This window comes from Pogoniulus pusillus, chromosome 16 (genome assembly GCF_015220805.1).
Source record: "Pogoniulus pusillus isolate bPogPus1 chromosome 16, bPogPus1.pri, whole genome shotgun sequence".
Classification (NCBI taxonomy): domain Eukaryota; kingdom Metazoa; phylum Chordata; class Aves; order Piciformes; family Lybiidae; genus Pogoniulus; species Pogoniulus pusillus.
The window spans coordinates 17559543-17583403 of record NC_087279.1 but is presented as its reverse complement, the minus strand read 5'-3'; the positions used below and the strand labels follow the sequence as shown (position 1 = coordinate 17583403).

The 23861-nt window shown below is 49.1% G+C and overlaps 1 long non-coding RNA gene across 1 annotated transcript; it reads left to right on the top strand.

Annotated features, from left to right (window-relative positions):
• The first annotated feature begins 929 nt into the window (after nt 1-929).
• Nucleotides 930-3161, top strand: LOC135182231 (uncharacterized). The gene is made up of 4 exons (XR_010305113.1): nt 930-993; nt 1377-1571; nt 2173-2315; nt 2856-3161. It is a non-coding gene; the product is annotated as an uncharacterized LOC135182231 (long non-coding RNA).
• The last annotated feature ends 20700 nt before the right edge of the window (nt 3162-23861 follow it).

Below are 23861 nucleotides of genomic sequence, written 5' to 3'. Positions count from 1 at the left end.
CAAGAGCAGGGAAGGGATGGTGCCCCCATACTGGGCACTGGTGAGGCCACACCCCAAATCCAAGCTCAGTTCTGGGGCTACCATGCCAAGAAGGACATTGAGAGGCTGGGATGTGTCCAGGCAACAAAGCTAGCAAAGGGTCTGGAGAACAGGGCTGGCAAGGAGTGACTGAGGGAACTGGAGGTGTTTCAGCTGGAGAAGAGGAGGCTGAGAGGCTCTCTACAACTCCCTGAGAGGAGGTTGCAGTGAGGTGGGCATTGGTCTCTTCTCCCTAGTATCAGGTGGTAGAAAGAGAAAAAAAATAACCTGAAATTATTAGGTATGAGAAATAATTTCTTGCTGCAAGAGCAGTCAGGCATTGCAACAGGCTGCCCAAGGAGATGGAGGCACCACCCCTGGAGGTGTTCAAGCATTGGTATTTTGGGATATGGTTTAATGGCCACGGTGGTGCTGGGTTGAAGGTTGGGCTTGATGATCCTGAAGAGCCTTTCCAACCAAAACAATTCTATGACAACACAATAATACTCACCCGTGGAGCTTCCAGTTCAGCCAGTTCAGCTCCTCATAGGCAAGCAGAAAAAAGCAGCTAAACATGGAGGAACTCAACCACCACCCGTGAGTAACAGTAACATTTGGAGCGGTAATGTTGAGTCCCTAACCTACATAGCCGGGGGGCCAAGCAGGCCCCCCGGCCTTTAGATCACCTCCACCATACACCCAGTGTGCACCACAGGGACTCACCAGTGATGATGGGAGGAGGATCCCTCTGCCCAAATGGGCAAGCTTGGGGCTTGCTTTGCCTGAGCCCATTAAAAAGAGGAAGGGGGCGGGGAGGGAAAAGTGGTCACACCTGGGGTGGGAGGAGACTCAACAGAACCCAGGTGCTCGTTTGGGGTATAAAAGGGGAAAATGAGGTGTGGTGTGCAAAAGGGGCAGGTATGATGGAAAAGGGGAGGTGCTGTGGAAGAGGATGGTGATGAAAAGAGAAGGATGGTGAGGAAAGATTGGACGTGGCACTTGGTGCTATGTTCTAGCCTTGAGCTCTGTGGTAAAGGGTTAGACTTGATGATCTGTGAGGTCTCTTCCAACCCTGATGATACTGTGAAAGGAAGGAGATGGAAAGAAAAGGAGGAAGATGGGGGGGAATTGGAGTTGGAAAGGAAAGAAGGGAGATGGAGAAGAAGTAGGATAAAACAAAGAGGGGGGAGGAAGGATTATATTTTTTAAAAAGGAATTAAAAAAGAAAAGGTGATCCTGCTCTGGCAGGGCTGGGTGGACTAAATGATCTTTTGAGGTCCCTTCCAAGCCCTAACATTCTGTGATTCTATGAGCATCCTGTTGGTGTTCACTGAAAGATGCAAAATGTCCTTTAAAAGGAGAAAAAGCCGGCACAGTGTGATTTAAGATCTCCAGCTGGACCATTATCCTAGAAGCTGCCATCAGCTGTAGAGGTGAACTCCAAATGAAAGATCACACAAAAGGGACCTAGAAGTAAGCAGATGGCTTTTAGAACTGGAACTACAAGCAAAAAATTACCAGCAAGTCACAGCTGTGCTGGACCACATGAGCAGGTGAGAATGTGATTATGCTGGGGTGTGATCACGCTGCCAGCATTCTCTGACATTTCTCCTCTTCCCTAGCTGGCCCTAATGCTACCAAAGGTAGAGAATGTTTGCTTTAGAGAGATTGGAGCCATTTCTCCATAGGAGACCATTAAAAACAGGGGTGGGAAGGAAGTTAACAAGATGCTCTGAAGTGGTGGATGAGTGTAGCTATCATTGCAAGTGATGAGAATCGCATCCAGACAAAGAGAGAACTTGCCAAAGTGGTTATCAAGAGCTAGTGGGGCACAAGCTGAGGCTGAGAGGGAGGTTTCTTAATCCAGCAGTTGAGGGGACAACCTAAGGCCACAATCTAGTAGTGACATTGCCAGTAGGCTTTACCATGAGCATCAGAATACTGCCTTCCTGCCTGCTGCCCAAGTAGGGCTGCTCTTGCATGTGTAGAGAGACTGTCCTGAGATCTTGGGACTTGTCCCCGTTGTGAGTTACAGGCTATAAGCCCTGATTGAGCTAGGGCCAAGGTTCTGATCCAAAATAGTGGGTTGGGCTGTAAGAACCAAATCAACTTCTGCAGTCAGTGTGCTCCATGTGGCTTTTTTTGTTTCTCCAGCTGCATTGCCCCATACATCTAAGGATGCACTTACAGAGTCTCTAAAATGACTGCGCATTTGTCTATGTGCATCTCCAGGAATGAGAAACACAGAGAAGGATGATGCTGAAATGTGTCCTCCAGCTCCTGCAAGTCATTGTCAAGTAAGTTTACAACCCTTTTCACATCAATCAGTGTGAAGTTCTTGGGGGGGAAAAAAAAAAAAAAAAGTGGTTTCTGCCTCAGCTGAAGCCCTGGGAATGCCTGAGCTCTTGCTCATTGCTGCCTCTGGCAGCAGCAAGAGGTGCTGAACCACCTTCAAATTCCCAAAAAGTTTTTGCTTGGTCTGCCAGAAATTGATAACCAAGAACATCATTCAAGCAAGGCAGAGCAGATCCCACACCAGCCTCAGCCACTCTCCCTCCCCAGTCGGTTAGCTTTACAGTAGCACTGCAGAAGTCTCTTGTGAAGGACCACCGGATGCTTATGGGCAAAGCTGAGGCGACAGAGCTGAGCCATGCGGCCAGAGCCATGCTCCCTCCCCACACCTCGCCTCTCACTCCTTTTTGCCCCCATCATGCTGCCTCAGGTGGTTTTGGCACGCCAGCAGCTTCTGTCAGATCTGGGCAAAGGCTGGCAGCCCTTGCACAGACAGTGTGCTGGGGATGTCAGACCTCCTGCTTTCCCCCCCTCTTTTCTCACAGGTGCTCAGAGCCAGCCTCTCAGATCGACTGGCGGATGACATGCCTGGCTGGGCTGAGGCACTCAAATCGACGCTTCCCCAGGGTGCTGCTCCTGATGGAGTTTGCAGCAGGAGCTAAAAGCCGCATACAGATAACTCTTCCTTCCCCCTGCTTCCTTCCCCCTTCCTTCCTTTCAGCAATTCAGGGAGAAGAGGGTGAAGAAAATGGCACTTGGATTAAATAAAATAACAAGCAGCACACAGGGCTTTTAGCTGTAAGTGAGCCAAGTGTCCTGTAACATTAAATAAATGCAAGATTAACCTTCAAGCTTCCACAGTAAATTATTTATCTTCAGAGGCAAAGAGGTCAGGATTGAAACAAAGGGTAAATATTTGACGACCGCACTGCGTGAGCTGGCTGCATGGCTCTCTGCCAACTGTGCCAGCGCTGCCTGCACTTCAGCTCTGCAGGTACAGCCAGGGGCTGGTCCTTCTGCTCCCCCCAACCTGTAAGCACCCCAAGATTCAGCTGCAGTGGCAGCAGAGAGGAAGGCAACAACCTTTGTGCCACCAGCTGTGGCATGCTGCCCAGCAGAAACTGTAAGGCTGGGGGAGAGCCCCAGTGACCCGAGAGAAGCCAGGAAGCATCCCATGCCCACTGTCAGCAGCTACGTCTGCCTTCTGTACTGGGGCATATCGAGTGCATCATTTACATGCAAGCATTTCTGTAGCCACTGTGGGCAGGGAATTACCTGATAACAAAACACCCTGCTGTTCAGGCTAAGTGACAGACTCAGAAATATGAAGTCTGTTTAATCAAAGCACTAACAACACTGAATAGACTAAAATATTTTGCCATTCCCTAGCTGATCTCCTCCATTAAGATCTTAAAGCATTATTCTGTCAAAGATATGCCAATTATTTTCCTTCCAGTTAAAAAAAAAAAAAAGAAACCCAACACTAAAATGTAGCCACCACTGGGAAAGCATAGAGCATCTGTTTAACAGTGAATAACAACTTTACAGTGCATTTTAAAGCGAGAAATGCAAAAGACAGGTATGGCTAGGACTGATGTAATTATTCAGGATGTACAACACTTTAAATTATCATCTCTGTACTTTCCAGAAGTACCAGGGCTTAGAAAGAGAAGAAGGCAAAAATCCTGGTGTTAGCTAACTTGTGAAAAAAAAATCTCCTAACATCCTTTACCCCTAAAAAGAGCATCACTAACTCACTAAGCAATAACAAGAGCATCACCAACTCACTAAATAATAACAGCAGTGTGCCCAGGTGGCCAGGAGAGCCAATGGCATCCTGGCCTGGATTAGGAGCAGTGTGGCCAGTAGGACAAGGGAGGTTCTTCTGCCCCTGTACTCAGCACTGGTCAGGCCACACCTTGAGTGCTGTGTCCAGTTCTGGGCTCCTCAACTCAAGAGAGATGTTGAGGTGCTGGAAGGTGTCCAGAGAAGGGCAACAAAGCTGGTGAGGGACCTGGAACACAAACCCTATGAGGAGAGGCTGAGGGAGATGGGGGTGTTTAGCCTGGAGAAGAGGAGGTTCAGGGGTGACCTCATTGCTGTCTACAACTACCTGAAAGGAGGCTGTAGCCAGGTGGGGTTGGTCTCTTCTGCCAGGCAACCAGCAACAGAAGAAGGGGACACAGTCTCAAGTTGTGCCAGGGGAGGTCTAGGCTGGATGTTAGGAGGAAGTTGTTGTCAGAGAGAGTGATTGGCATTGGAATGGGCTGCCCAAGGAGGTGGTGGAGTCACTGTCCCTGGAGGTGTTCAAGAAAAGACTTGGATAAGGCTCTAAGTGCCATGGTCTGGTTGTTTGGCTAGGGCTGGGTGCTAGGTTGGACTGGATGATCTTGGAGGTCTGGTTGATTCTATGGTTCTGTGATTCTATGCCCTCACCCCAATGCAGGTGCAAGAGAGCTCCCAAGATGACAGTGTGCTGTGGCATGGCCCAGCAGCTGCCAGAGGTTTTGGAGGAGCTCCCAAGATGACAGTGTGCTGTAGCATGGCCCAGCAGCTGCCAGAGGTTTTGTGGGAGCTCCCAAGATGACAGTGTGCTGTGGCATGGCCCAGCAGCTGCCAGAGGTTTTGTGTTAAATGGAAACAAAAAAATAAAGGTGGAAAAATATTTACAGCTGCACCTTACCAAATGACAACTTTTCAGCTATTTGTCAATACCCCACATGCACAGCATCATATTCAAAGTGTGCACAGCAGGCTGCAAGGTCTGGCTGCTCTCTGCTCCAGCCTGGTAACTCAATAGGATGTACAAAATTCCTCAGGTAGGTGCATGCTTGCCCCAACCATGTACAATATTAACCCCCTCACAAGGTGTAAGGTCAGGGAAGGATTTTCTTTGAGTGAAGGGAATCACCAGAGTGGGCTTTTACACTCCTCCACAGAAAGGCATGTGCTTTGGACTGCTGGATCATCTCCTTACTTCACATTAGCAAATTCCTGCTTTTTTTTCCAGAGATTAAAGACACTGGCACTGCTCTGGATCTCTTGCTGCCCCCAAGGAGTACTTCAGCAGGTGTACACGGTGCAGGCATGCAGACCCCTCCCCAGCAAACACCTCTCTTTCCTTTTTGAGCCAAAGACTGCTCCCTCACACAGGGCCTCAGGAACATCACTCACAGCACTCCCATGACCTTGACCACGGCCATGTCACAGCCGGCAGCAGTGCAGATCATCTCCAGGAGAGTGCATCAGGAAATGAGATGCCCAAAGAGACAAGCCACCTGCCCCTTCTGCTTTGCTGCTGTGCACTGCCTTCACTAATCATCTGATGAAGGCTTTGCTGCCAAAGGGCATGGGTTTAGTGTAGGATGAGGGAGGTAAGTAAGCTGTGAAACGCCAGTGGCAGTGAGGTAAAGAAGCCATAGCAACAAAAACTTGACCTACTCCGCTTCAAAGAGGTGGCTGAAGCCTATTCTAGCTTTAATGCAGTCTCTTAACGCCTACTGCTGTTAATGGTTCCCGCATAATAAGGGGGATTACAGATCTATCACAGCTCTGTCACCTCTTCAGGAATGTGCCATTCATCACCATAGTTTATTTGCAAATTGGTTTATCGTTTTGAAAATCTTTGGCAAATTACTTTAAATAGAACAGGGTGGGGGGCAAAGGACTTTCAAAGCAGGCTTCCAGGTCGTTTGTTCCTCAGCTAATGCCCCATTTGGAGCCAATTTTTTGTTCAACGTCTTTGTTGAACGAATTTTGTTCAACATCTTTGTCGGTGCCATGGACAGTGGCACTGAGTGCAGCCTCAGCAAGTTTGCTGATGACACCAAGCTGTGTGGTGCAGCAGACAGGCTGGAGGGCAGGGATGCCAGCCAGAGGGACACGGATGGGCAGGAGAGGTGGGCACAAGCCAACCTCATGAGATTCAACAAGACCAAGTAGAAGGTCCTGCAACTGGGTCGAGGCAATGCCAGGCACATATCCCGGCTGGGCAGAGACTGGCTGGAGAGCAGCCCTGAGGGGAGGAACTTGAGGGTGCTGCTGGATGAGAAGCTCAACATGAGCCAGCAGTGTGCACTTGCAGCCCGGAGGGCCAAGCAGATCCCGGGCTGCTGCATCAGAAGTGTGGCCAGCAGGTGGAGGGAGGTGATTCTCCTCCTCTACTCTGCTCTGCTGAGACCCCACCTGGAGTACTGCATCCAGTTCTGGAGCCCCTGTTACAAGAAGGATGTGGAAATGCTGGAGCATGTCCAGAGAAGGGCCACGAGGATGCTCAGAGGGCTGCAGCAGCTCTGCTATGAAGACAGACTAAGAGAGTTGGGGATGTTCAGTCTGGAGAAGAGGAGGCTCCCAGGTGTCCTTATTGTGGACTTTCAGTATCTAAAGGGAGCCTACAAAAAAGCTGGGGAGGGACTTTTTAGGCTGTCAGGGAGTGACAGGACTAGGGGGAATGGAGCAAAGCTGGGGGTGAGGAGATTCACACTGGATGTGAGGAGGAAGTTGTTGAGCATGAGAGTGGTGAGAGCCTGGAATGGGTTGCCCAGGGAGGTGGTTGAGGCCCCATGGCTGGAGGTGTTTAAGGCCAGGCTGGCTGAGGATGTGGCCATGGCAGAGGGGGCTGGAACTGGATGATCCTTGTGGTCCCTTCCAAGCCTGACTGATTCTGTGATTCAAATGGCTGCTTATGCCTGTCTGCACATACACATGGGTGTTTACGTACAGGAAACAGCTGCAGGTATCAGAGAGCACCCAGCAGGGTGCATCTCTCCCTGCACAGACTCACCGGTCAGCCCTTGTGGACAAATGTGCCCCTCTGCAGCCTGATTTTCACAGGGGCACCTTTAACAGATGAATGGCACATTCAATGGCAGCACAGCCACTCCTCCCAGCTTTGTATCATCAGCAGGTTTGCTGAGGGCAGGCTTGATTCTTTCATCCGAGTTGTTGGTGAAGATGTCAAACAAGACTGGACCTAGAACTGACCCCTGGAGAACACCACTGGCCACAGGCCTCCAGCTCAACCTTGTGCCCACAACTCAACTCACAGTTGGGTCAGTGCAGATAAATTCCTTACCCCGCAACATCTCCTTCTCATCTCCATCTCCCTTGCTTTTCTTTCTGGCTTTCCCTTAAACTCACCCCAAAATCCCCTTACCTACCAAAGACTCTTCTCCATTCTCCTTGTCTCCAGTCCTTTGCATCCCTCCCTGCTCCCCCATCCCCACGGATTAAGCAGACTTTGCCTGGATTGCAGCTGCCAATCAAGTTCAAGTGCATTTTTAATAGTTTAATTTGTGGCACAAGGTTTCAAATAAAATCATCAAGTGCAGTCGATTAAACTCATTAAGTCCTTACGGCCTCGGCTGTGTACTGTGCCGTTATCAGATTTGGAGACATGAGAATTAATTAGGCTGCTGTTATCCTTTGTCTGGATTAGTGTGCCAGGCGCGGCGGGCGCCCGCTCCCTCTGAAAACACGCGGCACCTAATCTCCTTACCAGCACGACCAGGGAGAAGCAGGCCTAAGAGATTTCCTCAACATTCCTCAAAGATCAGAGCACAAGAAGTGCACTGTTCTTTCACAGTATCACAGTATCATCAGGGTTGGAAGAGACCTCACAGATCATCAAGTCCAACCCTTTACCACAGAGCTCAAGGCTAGACCATGGCACCAAGTGCCACGTCCAATCCTGCCTTGAACAGCTCCAGGGACGGCGACTCCACCACCTCCCCGGGCAGCCCATTCCAGTGTCCAATGACTCTCTCCCTCACCTCGAGCCTAAATTTCCCCTGGCACAGCCTGAGGCTGTGTCCTCTCGTTCTGGTGCTGGCCACCTGAGAGAAGAGAGCAACCTCCTCCTGGCTACAACCACCCCTCAGGTAGTTGTAGACAGCAATAAGGTCATCCCTGAGCCTCCTCTTCTCCAGGCTAACCAATCCCAGCTCCCTCAGCCTCTCCTCATAGAGCTGTGCTCAAGGCCTCTCTCCAGCCTCGTCACCCTTCTCTGGACATGCTCAAGCATCTCAGTGTCCCTCCTAAACTGGGGGGCCCAGAACTGAACACAGGACTCAAGGTGTGGTCTAAGCAGTGCAGAGTACAGGGGCAGAATGACCTCCCTGCTCCTGCTGACCACACCATTCTTGATGCAGGTGTGGGGTTTTGATTGTCTGGGATTTTTTTTCCCTTGTCCCTTTTTTTCCTCTCCTTTTTTTTTCTCCCCAAAGTGCATATGACTAAAGGCAGTTTGGTGGGAAGAGGTCAAGCAGGTACAAACAGGTTGCTGGTATCTCTTAACCATCAAGAGGAAGTTCTTCACTATGAGAGTGGTGAGAGGCTGGAATGGGTTGCCCAGGGAGGTGGTTGAGGTGTTTAAGGCCAGGCTGGATGAGGCTGTAGCCAGCCTGATCTAGGGTAGGGTGTCCCTTTCCATGGCAGGGGGGCTGGAACTATATGATCCTTGTGGTCCCTTCCAACCCTGACTGATTCCTCACATTAACCTCCCCTACCAGGATACAGCAGGGACATCTTGCAAAGCCACTTCTGCTACAAAGAGAATTCTCTTCTCTTCAACATTCCCACACATGCTGAATAATCCTTACTCACATCTGCTGGAACTATGTCCCCACAGCCACACTGCTCATATTTGGGTAGAGAGACTAAGGGTACCCAAAGAGACCAAGGGTACCCTCTCCACCCTTACAGAACCAGAGCAATGTGAAAGCAGAACCGACACAACACAACTCACCAGCCATCATTTCTGCAGCAAGCACAACGCTTCCAGTAGATGTGCTACTTACCTCTGTGGGCTGCGACTCTTCCACAGAGCACCACTGCAGATGATGAGCTGCTTGGAGAGAGAGATGTGTGGGTGGGAAGGACAATGCAAGCTACTGGATGCCCAGACTGCATAGTCCTAAACATGCAGATTTACAGAGATGAGTACCCATGTGAGTGCTCCAATCTACGCTGGAGGATATCTTGGGCACATGGGACAAGATGAACACGTGCAGGGATATATGGAGACACCCTGCACTTGGCTGTACTTCCACTTATAATATTCTGATCCCTACTTCAGAAGCAGGATCACTGCACAAATACCAGCACCAAACAAGCTTCCTTATGCAATTTGCCACCTACTCTGCTCTACAGAGCAGAAATATGTATTATATGTTCACTGTCACAAATGGGCTTTTACCAAGCAACAGCTCACACTCACCATATCAATACAAGTCCAGTATCTATATCATGCAATATGCAATGCAATTCTAACATACACAATGGAACAACAGGAGTTCTATAGCCAGAGCAGACTTCAGAACTCCTTTATAACCCCATCAAGGTCCACCCACAGAACTGAGCAAGTGAAGTTCATACATAGATGAATCCCGGAGGAGAATTCTTTAGCTATTGCAGGCAGGTAAGCAACTCTGACTTTCTAATGTCATAGAATCATAGAATCAACCAGGTTGGAAGAGACCTCCAAGTTCATCCAGTCCAAGCTAGCAACCAGCCCTAGCCAGTCAGCTAGACCACGGCACTAAGTGCCTTATCTAGGCTTTGCTTCAACATCTCCAGGGATGGCAACTCCACCACCTCCTTGGGCAGCCCATTCCAATGCCAATCACTCTCTCTGACAACAACTTCCTCCTAACACCCAGCCTAGACCTCCCCTGGCACAACTTGAGACTGTGTCCCCTTGTTCTGTTGCTGGTTGCCTGGCAGAAGAGACCAACCCCACCTGGTAGTTGTAGCCAGCAGTGAGGTCCCCCCTGAGCCTCCTCTTCTCCAGGCTAAATACCCCCATCTCCCTCAGCCTCTCCTCATAGGGTTTGTGTTCTAGGCCCTTCACCAGCCTTGTTGCCCTTCTCTGGACATGTTCCAGCACCTCAACATCTCTCTTGAATTGAGGAGCCCAGAACTGGACACAGTACTCAAGGTGTGGCCTGACCAGTGCTGAGTGCAGGGGAAGAATAACCTCCCTCATCCTACTGGCCACACTGCTCCTGATGCAGGCCAGGATGCCATTGGCTCTCTTGGCCACTGACACCAGGGATCTGGAAAGCTCTCCTCTGATATTAATGCTGCCCCTAATTTATCCAAGTCAGTGATTACCAAGGAAGGCAAGAGATGAGAGATCCACGTACAACGTCGGAGAGTCACAGCCTCAGTCAGACCTGTGGCAGTGAAGTTCTTTGGTCCTTGACAAAGCTGTTATTTCACAGAGCAGGAGGGCCTTAAAAAGGCATATTGCCAAAGAGAGCTTTATGCAAGAGGCTTTCCTGGTGGACACAAATCCTTTCCAATGGGTCAGCTGCTGGCAAACATACTGCAACAAATTTATGAGAGCATAAGCACGCTGTAAAGAGATGAACTTAAGGGACAAAGAGAAGTAATCCATATTAAGGCTGGCAAGGGCTTTGCGCCTGCTAACAGTCCTGCTGAATTGCATTTGAGGGGAGCTGAGCTGCAGTGATTTCTAAACTAAATCACTTGGGCCTGCCAGTGCTTTCACCAGTTTATTACAGGAATTTACTCACAAGGGTCAGTGACCCCTCAGTCACTGACTCCCCCAGGTGATTTCCTGAACCACGTTAAGCTACCAGCATTTGCTCTCATTCCCTCTGATGCTCACTTTCTCTCCTCCTCCTCCTCCTCTTCCACTTCCCGTTTCATTTGCCTCTCCACTGAATCCCTTCTTTTTTTCCTCTATTGTCAGATCAGAGGAGTAGGGTACGATGTGACAAGACAGTGTTGGCAGAACAATAAGGGATGCAGACATGAAGGAGCAGCAGAGAGGCAAAAGGGCTGAGGAGGGAAGCTGAGAAGCCTGAACACGGTGGAGAGGAAAGGGAGGTGTGAAGAGCTGCAAGGATGGCAGTAAGGCAGCTATGCTTTTGGGAAAGACAAAGGTTTTCATACATGCTTCCATGTGCACGTAACATGAAGGCTGAAGGTGAGGGCAAAGCTGCAACCTCCAAGACACAGAAGGCCTCCAGAATCATTTTAGATACTAAGATGGGGAAACAGTGGGAGCTGCAGGGTGTAAGTAGAGGAAGAGGCACCAGAATTTGGTACAGAAGAGGAGGACTGAGGTATGGGCAAGAAGGGCAAAGCAGAAGCTCTGGTGGCATTGAGAAAAAACAAGGGCTGTCTTTTCAAAGGAGAGCAGTAGGCTGGCACCAGAGGTATCCAAGCATGTCAGGTGAATCCTGCCCTTGTTTTCTAACACATGATCTAGACAGTTATTCATTTCCTGAGCCCAGCACATTTGTGCTTAGACAAGATGCCTCATCTCTCCACAGCCAAGCTGGCTCATTGTCAGAATCCTGCTCTGCTCTTGGAGAAGTTCTCCAGACTTGGGGTAAATGAAGTCCTCATCAATTCCCCAGTGGGAAACTAAGCAAAATAAATTCCTCAGCAAATACTTTACCCACATACTCTGGAATATCAACTGCTGGAAGTTTGAAGTCGTCCCACTTGACAGCAGAAATTCTGCCGCTGGCCCTGCCCTGCCAATCTCCTCCTGCTTCTTGTGGCCAGCAGTTTTCCACAAATCATTAACCACAAGTGAAAACATACAAAGCAGGCAGGAGTCCTTCCTCCTTCCCTGGCTCTGAAAGTTTCTCCTTTCAGTGCCTCCTTGGGTTTTTTCTTTCTTCTCCCTCCACCACGCATAAGGAATGGATGAATGTCTCTTTAAGGCCCTGTGTCTGCCACCTTGCAGCACACCCTTGTAAATCAGATAAATATCTCAAGGATCCTTATCCTGGGAAAATTGAGATAATTGTGCTAAATTGAAGAGCCTCTCTTCTTTTTTTTCTTAACTTCCCACCCTTCTGCTTCTCTTTTCAGCTGGAGTCTCTTGTATTAACAGGTGTGCTGACTGCTAATTCCTGCACAGGAATCGCCCCCTGGCTCTGAAAGGACAACTCACACTAGCCAGTTCCAGGTTGGTTCCTGAAGTGAGTTGTAACCAAGATGTGATGTCAGTCAGGAGCAATTTTGCAGTTCCACACAGGTCTCTCTTGGAAAAGTTCATCATTGCTGGTACACTTCTGACATCCACCTGCTTAGGAAGTATCTGCTGTGGTGTGAATGGTGACTTGTGTCAGTAAGGAGTAAAGCAGGACAGGCTCTGATGTCTTACTTCCACCACGAACTGATGCTGCAGAAAACTGGACAAAGGGAAAACACAAAGAGATACCATAGAAGGATGGAGGTGAAAAGGATACAGGCAGGAAATCAACACAGTAGTCAAGTCAAGCAGGCCCTAAGTGATCTACTCTAAGTTCAGTGGCTTCAAGCAGGTCTTGGAGGTCTCCTCCAACTCATGCCCTGCCTGTGGTCCCATGGCAGGTCACAGAGCACTAATGCTATATGGAACCCAAAACCAATCACCCATTTTGCAGTGCCATTATCGTATGCTTTGCCTCCCACCAGCCAAGAGCAGCACCAACATCAAGCTATTAACCCTCCTTTTCACTGTAATGACAAAAGACATCAGGAGACCAGAGAACGGAGCAGCAAGTGAGGAGACCAAGGGGCAAGCTGTGAATCTGCCTCTTTTTCTCTCAAGCAAATAAAACTCTACAAATGAGAAGCCTACAGTGTTTTGCTTTTGGTGCTCTACAGGTGAGCACACAGGCAAATTGGGACTGTCAGAGGGACTGAAGGTGAATGATGGTGCAATCCAGAGGGGATGATTAGTTCTCTAAGAGATTTCCAGGCAGCACCTGGGGTCTCCAGAGGAGCCAGAAAAGAAGATTTTGGTGAGTTTACATAAGACAGGAAACATAAACACTGAAGATGCTCAGAAAACAAGGATGACTCTTTATTCAGAAAATTAGGGAAGTGTCAAGCAATGGATGGTGACATGATGGTGGTAAGTATGGCACTCATAACAAAAGGCCTCCTCCAAATGTGGATTAGACCTTCAAGCCCAGCCAGCTCATTTAAAGCATGCATTGGCTGATAGAACATAGAGCAGACTGGCTCCAAGCCCCATGAGATAATCACTGAGCTTGGGCAAGCAGTCTCAAGGCTGCAGGTGGCTTGAGAGGGGACAACAGCTGCTTCTGCTTCACCCAGGTCTTTCATGCCAGGCCACCCTGCCTTCCTCCACAGCCCATTCTTCAGAAAGTCTGTCACACATACCAGTCACAACCAAAGAGCCCAGACAGAGCCAAACCAAGATTAACATGATGGCTGAACAAAGCAGCTCAGAGCTGTGGCTTCAGCCAGAGCTTTGCTAGCATATCCCCACCCATTCCATGTTTGGAAATGAAAGGAACGAATTCTGGGAAAGAGGAAAAGGTCTGCTGATGAAAAGGAGATAGAAGGAAGAACAGAAGGTAGAATTCCCTCTTTTCAGTTGCAGCCTAGGTTTTCTCACCGTTCCACATCCAGCCACCAGAAACAGTCACCACAGGGTACCATGTCCTGCACCTAGAACATGTGTTCCTCTGCTTGCTTCATGTCTTTCATACAGACCCCACTTACACTTGAAAGTGGCACTGCCAATGCAGAAAAGGGGGTCTGGTTCTCCATGGCTCCCCTTAACTCTTACCCTAGTTCTGCAAAGAATCATAGAATCGTAGAATCAAGCAGGCTGGAAGAGACCTTCCAGATCACCCAGTCCAAGCTAGCACCCAGCCCTTGCCAGTCCATGGCACTGAGTGCCTCATTCAGGCTTTGCTTCAACACCTCCAGGGACAGTGACTCCACCACCTCCCTGGGCAGCCCATTCCAATGCCAATCACTCTCTCTGCCAACAACTTCCTCCTAACATCCAGCCTAGACCTCCCCTGGCACAACTTGAGACTGTGTCCCCTTGTTCTGTTGCTGGATGCCTGGCAGAAGAGACCAACCCCACCTGGCTACAGCCTCCCTTCAGGCAGTTGCAGACAACAATGAGGTCTGCCCTGAGCCTCCTCTTCTCCAGGCTGCACACCCCCAGCTCCCTCAGCCTCTCCTCACAGGGTTTGTGTTCCAGTCCCCTCACCAGCTTCATTGCCCTTCTCTGGACATGTTCCAGCATCTCAACATCTCTCTTGAATTGAGGGGCCCAGAACTGGACAGAGAGCCTGAGGACAGCTTTCAGTGCTTACAGGGCGAGACAACCCCTGCCCAGCCTGCAATTCACAGAGTTGCTCCTGGCATCAGCAGGCTCTACATAACATTTCCACTCCTCTCAGGAAGAATAAGCTTGACGGTGTTTTGACTCCTTTCTCAGAGACTCCCACATGGCACTTTACAATCCAGCTTTGCTCTGGAATACACAGCCTGGGCTGCATCCCAGAGATGTGTGTCAGGCACGAAGTGCTGTCAGTCAGCCCCAGTCACAACACATCAAGGCTGAGGAGAAGTCTGACTGATTGAGGCGAGGGGGAAGGGAGCACAGGAATGAGAAGAAAAGGCTGAACAGCAAAAAAAAAAAAAAAAAGAGAGAGAGAGAGAGAGAGGAGAAAGCCAAATCAAGCAGGAAAGTGGCAGGGATTACTCCATGCAGCAAGCATGTTTTTTCATCTGTGATACAGCAATGGTGTCAGGCACCAAAAAGGACAAAGGTGTCAGACACAGAATCACAAGGAGGAGAGTGGAGGAAGCTCCTGGGAGGGCTCCTGGTCTGAAACTCTGCATTTCTCATCCACGTGGCTTCAGGCAGCAGGGACTGAAGCTTGCTGCTGCATCAGCAGCATGGCAATTAATGTAAAGTGGCCTGTAGGGACAAAGCTAGCAGATAAAGCGTGGGCCTGGCTAAATGCCACTTCAGAGCTAGCTCCAAAATCGGCAGCCACAGCCAAGACAGTGTAACTGTCTCTTCCAGGGTTCACAGGGTGCAGGGAAGGATCACTGCCAGAATGGCTTGGGCCAGTACTCCTGTCACCCCAGATGTTTTCCTGCATAGGAAGGTATCTGTAATCCTAATTTGCCAAGAAAGAAGAAGCTGGGCAAAATAGGAGCAACTGAGGAAGCAACCAAAGCTGTGCTCATTTGAAGACAGAGGTGAGTATATTTAGGCAACTGTTGAGAAGAGAGGTTTCTATGAAAAGGCAGTTTAATGAAGAAGGTGAAGGTCCCTGCAAATTCTAGGAGGTGAAAGACATGTAGAGAAGACATCAAATGCTGTATAAGAGTTTGAGATTACTCAAGTATGCTCATATGGCTGGCAAGGTCATGGAGCAGATCCTCTTGAAGGCTCTGCTACAGCACATGGAAAACAAAGCAGAGGTGATAGGTGGTAACCATCATGGCTTCACCAAGGGCAAATCATGCCTGACAAATTCAGTGGCTTTTTATGATGAAGTCACAGCAACAGTGGATAAGGGAAGGGCAACTGACACTCTCTTCCCAGAGAGAGTGATTTCCCATTGGAATGGGCTGCCCAGGGAGGTGGTGGAGGCACCGTCCCTGGGGGTCTTCAAGAAAAGCCTGGATGAGGCACTTAGTGCCATGGTCTAGTTGATTGGTTAGGGCTGGGTGATAGGTTGGACTGGATGATCTTGGAGGTCTCTTCCAACCTGGTTGATTCTATGATTCTATGATTCTATGATCATCTACCCAGACCTGAGCAAGGCATTTGACTCTGTCCCACATGACATCCTAGTCACCAAAATGGAAGATCATGAACTTGATGGGTGGAGCATTGCTAGATAAGAGTTTGGCTGGATGGTGGCATGCAGAGATCAAGGGCACAATGTCCACCTGGGGACCAGTGACAAGCGGCATCCCTCAGGGGTCAGTGCTGGCACCAGTGCTGTTTAATGTCTTTGTCAGTGATAGGCACAGACTGTCAGATGGCTTTGTTTGCTCACAGATCTGTGAGAGGAGACAACAAACTTCTGTTCATCTACATCATGGCCTGGAAAACAAATCTTATGAGGAGCAAGTGGGGGAGCTGGGCCTGTTTAGTTTGAAGAAGAGGAGGCTGAGGTGAGACCTCATCAATTTCTATAGCTACCCGGATGGATGTTGTGGGGAGGCTGCTGCTGGTCTCTTCTCACAGGTAAAGAGTGACAGAACAAGAGAGACTGGCCTCAAGCTGTGACTGGGTGGGTTTAGACTGGGCATTAGGAAATATTTCTTCCCAACAGGAGTGGTCAGGCATTGGAATGGGCTACCCAGGAAGGTGGTTGAGTCACCAACCCTGGATGTGTTTAAAAGTTGTTTGAATGTGATGCTTGAGGATATAATTTAGGGTGCACCTTGTAGAGTAGGGATAATGGTTGGACTTGGTGATCCTGTGGGTCTTTTCCAACCACAATGTTTCAGTGTTTCTGTGAAGAAAGCACAGTGGAAGGAACTGCCTGAGAAACCTGCTGACCAGCCAGATTGCTCCTGTGTGAACCTCAGTGTGTCCTATCAGTCACTTGTCCCCAAGGAGAAAAAAATGCACCAGAGGATGCAGGGCCACAACCCATGAGCCATTCCAAACTCTCCATTGCTGAGGGATGGATGCTCTTGTAGGGAGACTGCAGCTCTAGCTTCATGAGCTGTCTTTAGCCAGCTCACATAGGAGAGAACTGGATTTTTCTGTTAGCTGCATGACAGACAAGGGAAATGAAGTGGGTGGTGCATATTCTGACTTCAAGAGACATTTGCTAATCTCCAAGGAGGAACCTTATTAGGGAAATGGAAGAGGTCATTAGGTGTAGGGATGTGAAGCTCTAGGAATTCCACATCCTCTAGAAAATCGACTGGAAGAAATGGGACTCTATATGCAGCCTGGCTTGTGGGGAAAGAGGAGTCCAGCCCTCCTTGTATTCACTGTCTTCACAACCACTGGTGGTTTTTCTCTGACAAAACCTCCCCTTGCTGGCTGAGCATCACAGCTGCTCCCTTTGTGCACCTGACATGTGGCCGATGGAAGAGGTAGCCAAAAAATTAAGAATCTGGAGGGAATTCTGCATGGGGAAGCAAGGAGAGCAATGTGACACCCAAATCTTTTAAACCTTGGGATCCTGCACTCAATCACCCACCTTCACTGGGGAAGAGAGCTCACGAGTTAGACCACTAGACCCCAAAGGTGTTGTGAGGAGCCAGCAGTCCTGCAAGTCACTATTCTGATTCAACAGAGGAAGAAGAAACAGGTACAGAAAAGAGGATACAGTGAACCCTGTGTTTCACTGCCTCATCTGCATCAGCGCCAGAAAGCACCGCAAACACCTCTGCAAACACAAGAGGGGGCCAAGGAGGGGGAAGGAGCCCAGGGTGCCCCACCACTGCCCCCAGCCTGCCTCCAGCCTGGGAAGATGTCAGCCCGACAGCAGATGCCTGCAAAGCCCGGCCCGGCCGCGGCTGGGTTAATGTGACAATCCATTTCTGACAGTGTGTCAATACAAAGCAATTTAGGAGTGCATGAAAAATCGACCCGAGGTAACAGGCAATTTCTCTGCTCTGCTGGTTAGGCGGAAGCAGGGACCAATGAGGCCAGCAGCTCCGAGCACGCTCACCTCGGCAGCGCCCGGTCCGCCTCAGCGGCGCTCACCGGCGAGAGGATGGAGCAGGGCAACAGCAAGGCACCTGCTGTGGGATGCAGTCTTGGGATGGTGACAAAGGAGAGTTGGGGAGCCCATTACATAGAATCAACCAGCTTGGAAGAGACCTTCAAGATCATCCAGTCCAACCTAGCACCCAGCCCTAGTCACTCAACTAGACTATGGCACTAAGTGCCTCAGCCAGGCTTTGCTTCAATGCCTCCAGGGACAGTGGCTCCACCACCTCCTGGATGTTAGGAGGAAGTTGTTGGCAGAGAGAGTGATTGGCATTGGAATGGGCTGCCCAGGGAGGTGGTGGAGTTGCCACCCCTGGAGGTGTTGAAGCAAATCCTGGCTGAGGCACTTAGTGCCATGGTCTGGTTGATTGGATAGGGCTGGGTGCTAGGTTGGCCTGGATGATCTTGAAGTTCTCTTCCAACCTGGTTGATTCTATGATTCTATGGGATACAGCCATGGAGGCAGGATTTGAGGTTGGGTCATGTTTGTGAGGTTGCATGAAGAATAAGATTCTCTTCTTTCTTTCTATATTTAATAAGCTAGTTACTGTGTGTTAGCAAAATTAAAAGTCATTATTAAAGTCAGATGTACTGGTGTATGAATAGCTAAGCATCAGCTTCGCCTTTAGACAATCTGCAGCTTCAGTGTGTGCTTCTAATAACCAGCTGTCACTTAGCAGTGATGTGGTAACTCTCTTATTAAATCCTGAATGGGCATATGGACGTTACATTCAAAGTAGAACTTCCCCCCCCCCCCCCCTCCCCCTTCTATCTTTTCCCACATACAACTGAGCCAACTCACGAATTTCTCTGCAACATATTTTCCCTCCGCTAATGGGACGCATGTTGAGATCAGAAGGACCAAATGATGACCTGCCTTTCTGTTTCCACATCCCTTTGGAAAAATCCATATGACTCTCTGTGTGTCAAAAGAGTCATAACTTACCCCAGATGCCTCACACCACTAATTGCATTTTTCTACAAGGAGCTGCTAGGCTCCCTTGAGAAGCCCTTCAACCGCAAGCCCTGCTTGTCCATGTTCTTGAGCAGCTTTGCAGCACCAGGCTGGTGAGCTCAGCTCTTGAAGGATCACAGAGTCACAGAACTTTAGAGGTTGGAAGGGACCTCCAGAGTCTAATCCCCCTGCCAAGGCAGGATCCCCTAGGGTAGTTCACACAGGAATGCATCCCAGTGGGTTTTGAAAGTCTCCAGAGAAGGAGACTCCACAACCTCTCTGGGCAGCCTGCTCCAATGCTCTGTAACCCTCACTGTAAAGAAGTTCTCCTCATGTTTAGGTGAAACCTTCTCTGTTCCAGTTTCTAGCTGTTGCTCCTTGTCTTACTGTTGCTGACAGCTGAAAAGAGGTTGGCCCCAGCCACTTGACACCCACCCCTCAGATATTTGTGCACATTGATGAGACCTCCTCTCAGGCTTCTCTTCTCCAGACTCAACAGCCCCAGGATTCTCAGTCTCTCTTCATAGGGGAGGTGCTCAAGCCTCCAAATCATCTACCACCACCAACCCAGCACAAACATGTCCTTAGTCACAAACTGCATATTCAGCAGATGTGGGAAACTGAGGCAGTGTGAGACTTACTAGAAGCAAAATCTGTTTCTGTCAGGGGGCAGAGGCTAAGGGGTAAGAGAAAAAAATCAGTCTTGTTTGCACAGTTCCAGTAGGACAAGAGTAAGAACACCATCCAGTGCAAAGGGTGCTTAACAGCTGGAAAACACTTCCACCTTCTATCGTTTTCCACATCCTCTGCTTTTTTAGCTAAGGCAAATGCAAATAACAAGGTAGGAGGCATTACCTGTAACTTCCAGAAGAAGGGCTAGAGGACACTTACCTCCCATGCCAGACCACCCTTGACAGGCTGAAGCTGCAGCAGCTGAGAGGGAAGAGCAGGAAGGGACCAGTTCTGCTGTCCTACATGGAGTACCACATCAAGACTCAGCTCAGGCAGATTGCTTCTCTCTAGCTCCATCCTTCCTTGAACATGGATCTATATGGCTTTAATGGCACTTGATTAGTTAGCCTGGTTGGCTAGGAAGGGAGGCAAAGTATTAACATTGAGTTAGCATGAGTCAGTCCCTGAAGACTTGGGGCAACACTGCTAACAGATCTGTTCCCTCTTCTCCCAACCCTTCCAGCTCCCTGTGGTGACTTAGAATGTGAAACATGGAGAGCAGGGAACAGGATCTCATAGTCTCAAACCAGATGCTTGTGGTGCAGATATCCTCCTAATCTGCCCCAGCATGGTGGGATCTCCATCACGCTCCTGAGAGATGCTGTGCAAAGTACTTCAAGAGCTCAGGATGCTCCTGTACCTCCTGGTCAGTTCTCTTCCAAGGCACATGGTGTGCCAGTCTCCCTCTCCCAGGAGGCTGGCTGGAGTGACAGGAGGGGTAGGGAGTCATGGATGCTCCCTTTGAAGGTACCAGCTCCCAACAGTACCTCCACGGGATGCCATCTGGGAGCTATCTCTGTGCTGTCACTGTTCCTGCCCAGATATCAGCCACTTGCACCAGACAAGTGGAAATGCCAGGAGGACACTCACCACACTGGAAAGCCTTGCCTTAATCCTTCTCCTCCACGAGAAGAAGCTGGCACTCTGCTTTGACACCATTTCTTCCATCATTAGCAGAGGAAGCCAGGAATTGTTACATACCATGTAAGAGCATCCGTGAATGTGTTGCTCTATGGGCTGAACTGCACCCCACAGGGATGACAAGCTGGTCTGTCTGCCCCAGGCTGTGGTCTCTGCTGCCAGTTCTGGAGCCCCCATTACAAGAGGGATGTGGAGATGCTGGAGCCTGTCCAGAGAAGAGCCATGAGGATGATCAGAGGGATGGAGCAGCTCTGCTGTGAGAACAGACTGGAAGAGTTGGGGCTGTTCAGTATGGAGGAGGCTCTGAGGTGACCTTCTTGTGGCCTTCCAGTATCTGAAGGTGGCCTACAAAAAAGCTGGGGAGGGACTTTTTAGGCTGTCAGGGAGTGACAGGATCAGGGGGAATGGAGGAAAGCTGGAGGTGGGGAGAGTCAGACTGGACATAAGGAGGAAGTTGTTGAGCATGAGAGTGGTGAGAGGCTGGAATGGGTTGCCCAGGGAGGTGGTTGAGGCCCCATGGCTGGAGGTGTTTAAGGCCAGGCTGGCTGAGGCTGTGGCCAGCCTCATCTAGGGTAGGGTGTCAGATACTGGCACAGGTTGCCCAGGGAGGTTGTGGATGCTCCCTCCCTGGAGGTGCTCACGGCCAGGTTGGATAAGGCCTTGAGTGACCTGTTCTAGTGGGAGGTGTCCCTGGGTTGGACCTGGATGATCTTTGAGGTCCCTTCCCACCTCAACCGCTCTATGATTCTACGAAGACAAAGGGGAGTGTGTGGGCAGGGGGTAGAAAATAAACCACACACATGCAAACAGTTCAAATACTGCAAACTACTTAACCACATGTCAAGTCCCTCCAAGCCCCAAACCCCTTGGTGCCTTATCCACCAGCCAGCTTTGTAACAGGTTCTTTGCCAGTGCACTGCAAAAAGCAATGGTGCATGAGGACTCAGAATCTTCTGGTCTGCCTCCAACCATGTGCCAAGTTCAACCCGGGGGGGGGTTGGGGAGGGTTGGAAAGAGAGAGAAACAAAGGGGGAAAGAAAAACCAAAACAAACCAAGCCCAACTCAAAAATCCTATCTAATCCATAGCCATTCTTTAATCTTATGCAGTTTACTAAATCCAAGAGGGCAAGATAATCCACTCAGGCTGGCAAGCTGCAGGTTGCTCATTCCCCCTCCAGACAAATTCAACTCATGTTTTCTCCTGAGGGTCCCAAGAGGCTGAGAGCCCAGAAGACACTCAATATGCTACAGAAAGGAAGGATTAAAAAAAATGAAGGTAATTATGGAGTAGGTTCAGAGGAAAATGCATTTCTGCACAGCTGTTATGGGTGAGCAGGAGCAGCACACAGCAGAAGCTGCTGGCTTCCCACTCCTGGTCATCAGAGGACCACACTGGAGAGGCAGAGCCAAGACTGGAGCTATTAGTGGAATGGGAAGCTTCAATAATTCCATTCCAACAGCCCAATCTACAAAAAGGCTGAGGAAAAGCCTCTGTGTTGCAAGCTACACAACCAAAGAGATCTAGGCCAGATGGGCCACAGAGGGAAAGAGCTGGGAAAGGTGGACTTTTATGTCCACATGCCTTGCTCTGAAAGACTGCCTTAGGCAAAGAAAAGAGGGACAGAAATACCCAGTGGGATGGCACAACAGCACGCAGCACGACCCCAGGTACTGGAGAGATGACAGAAAGCAGGAGGAGAAATGAACCTGGTGGAGCAAAGGTGCCAATGGCTCTGCTTTCCTCAGGAAAGGTGGGAAAGGTGAGAACGCAGCAACACCTTCACTTATATGATGGATGATGAAGATGTATGAGAGATGAAAGGAAGTCATTTAGGAAGTCATTTAGGTCTACCACCACTTGGATGAAAGAAATGAAAGCAGCTCTATTAGAAGAGCGCTGCAAGTCCTCCCTGGAGCCAAAGAGATGCGTTTGGATGAACACTAAGACTTCTGTTAACATTAACAAAGAGAGAGAAGCTACCCAAAAGTACTCATTCTGGGAAACTAACTTCCCAAACTAAAAACAAAACCATCAACAAAAGCTCACACATCCTATCTGCAACAGCTAGAGACTTGAACACCAACCATAAACAGGTCACCAAGACATGATAGGGTTTTAGACATAATATTGGTGAGTGACAAGAACACTGTGGAAGAGCTGGAACTGGAAAACAACCATGGAGAGAACAAGTTATTTAAACCTCCTGTCTTATTTTGACTTGTTTTAAACAGAACAGACAGATAAACAACAGCAGAATGCTGCCTAAAGGTTCTTGGTTTCAAAAGGGCAAACCCAGCCTTCAATGTGAAAGGGAGGTTCAAATGTCTTTGAAGCAAAAGTAAAACTCCCTGGAGACTGTACCCCAAGCATGGTAAAAATATTGCAGCTCCTGATTTGCTGGAATGAGTAAAATAATGGGGATAAAAGGAGTAAGAAGAGAGCATAGAAAGGAAAATTATTAAGCAGCAAAGGGCTGGGAAATAGAAGGGATGGAGTGAGAAATGCCAGAAGTCAAACGGAGTTAGACCTGGGGAAGGATATTAAAACAAATAGTGAAAGGTTCTCTGGCCATACAAACACAAAGATAATAAAGACAGGACAAGAAGTGCAGTGATGGGGGAAGAGAGTTCACAGAAATTCTAGGTGAGGTCCCAAACTAAATTAATTCCTCTTGGTAGCTCTGGACAGGGACAATAATTACAACATATGAACTTAGCTAGGCCACCAATATGGAAAATCTCTTACAGCTGAGATGGAAGAGCCAAGATCTTCCTGTGACCAAGTCATGGAGCCAGGTAGTTCTCAACCCACACTCCTACAGGAACTGCCCCCTGAAATAACAGGAGTGGGAGCAAGAGCTTTGATAAACTCACTGCTAAGGAAATGAAGAACATAAAATGCAGCACCTGTAAGAAAGAAGGATGAAAAAAGCAATCTCAGCTGCTGCCAACCCAGTGCACAGTGGAATGAGGAATGACTGGGGAGGGCTGTGAGCCATGTGGGATGCTGGATTATCCCTTTTGGGATTGTTTTCATTTTTATCTCCCTTTTTGTGTTAATAACTGGTCTTCCAGATAAAGGAAAATATGCATTTTAGTGAATCATTTAATGCAGTTCCCTGGTGCAAAGTAATTTGTTATGTTAAAGACGATGAGGCTTAGCCCAGGCAATGTAAAGGCAGGCTAGGAATTGATGAAGGGACATCTGTGCACAGGGAGGGAAGGGAACAGTTCAGCTGCAGGGAAGCTGGCAGTCAGATTCCCTGCAGAGTGGTCTCTGGACTTGTGCTAGTCAACCATTTCCCCAATGAGTTAATCTTAATTAACACAGCCTATGAGAAGCAGGGGGAGAAGAGGGAAGATGGTGTGGATATCGCACTGGAAGCATCGCTGGAGGATGACTCAATACCTGACAGCAACCATGTAGGTTTCAACAATTTCCACTGCAA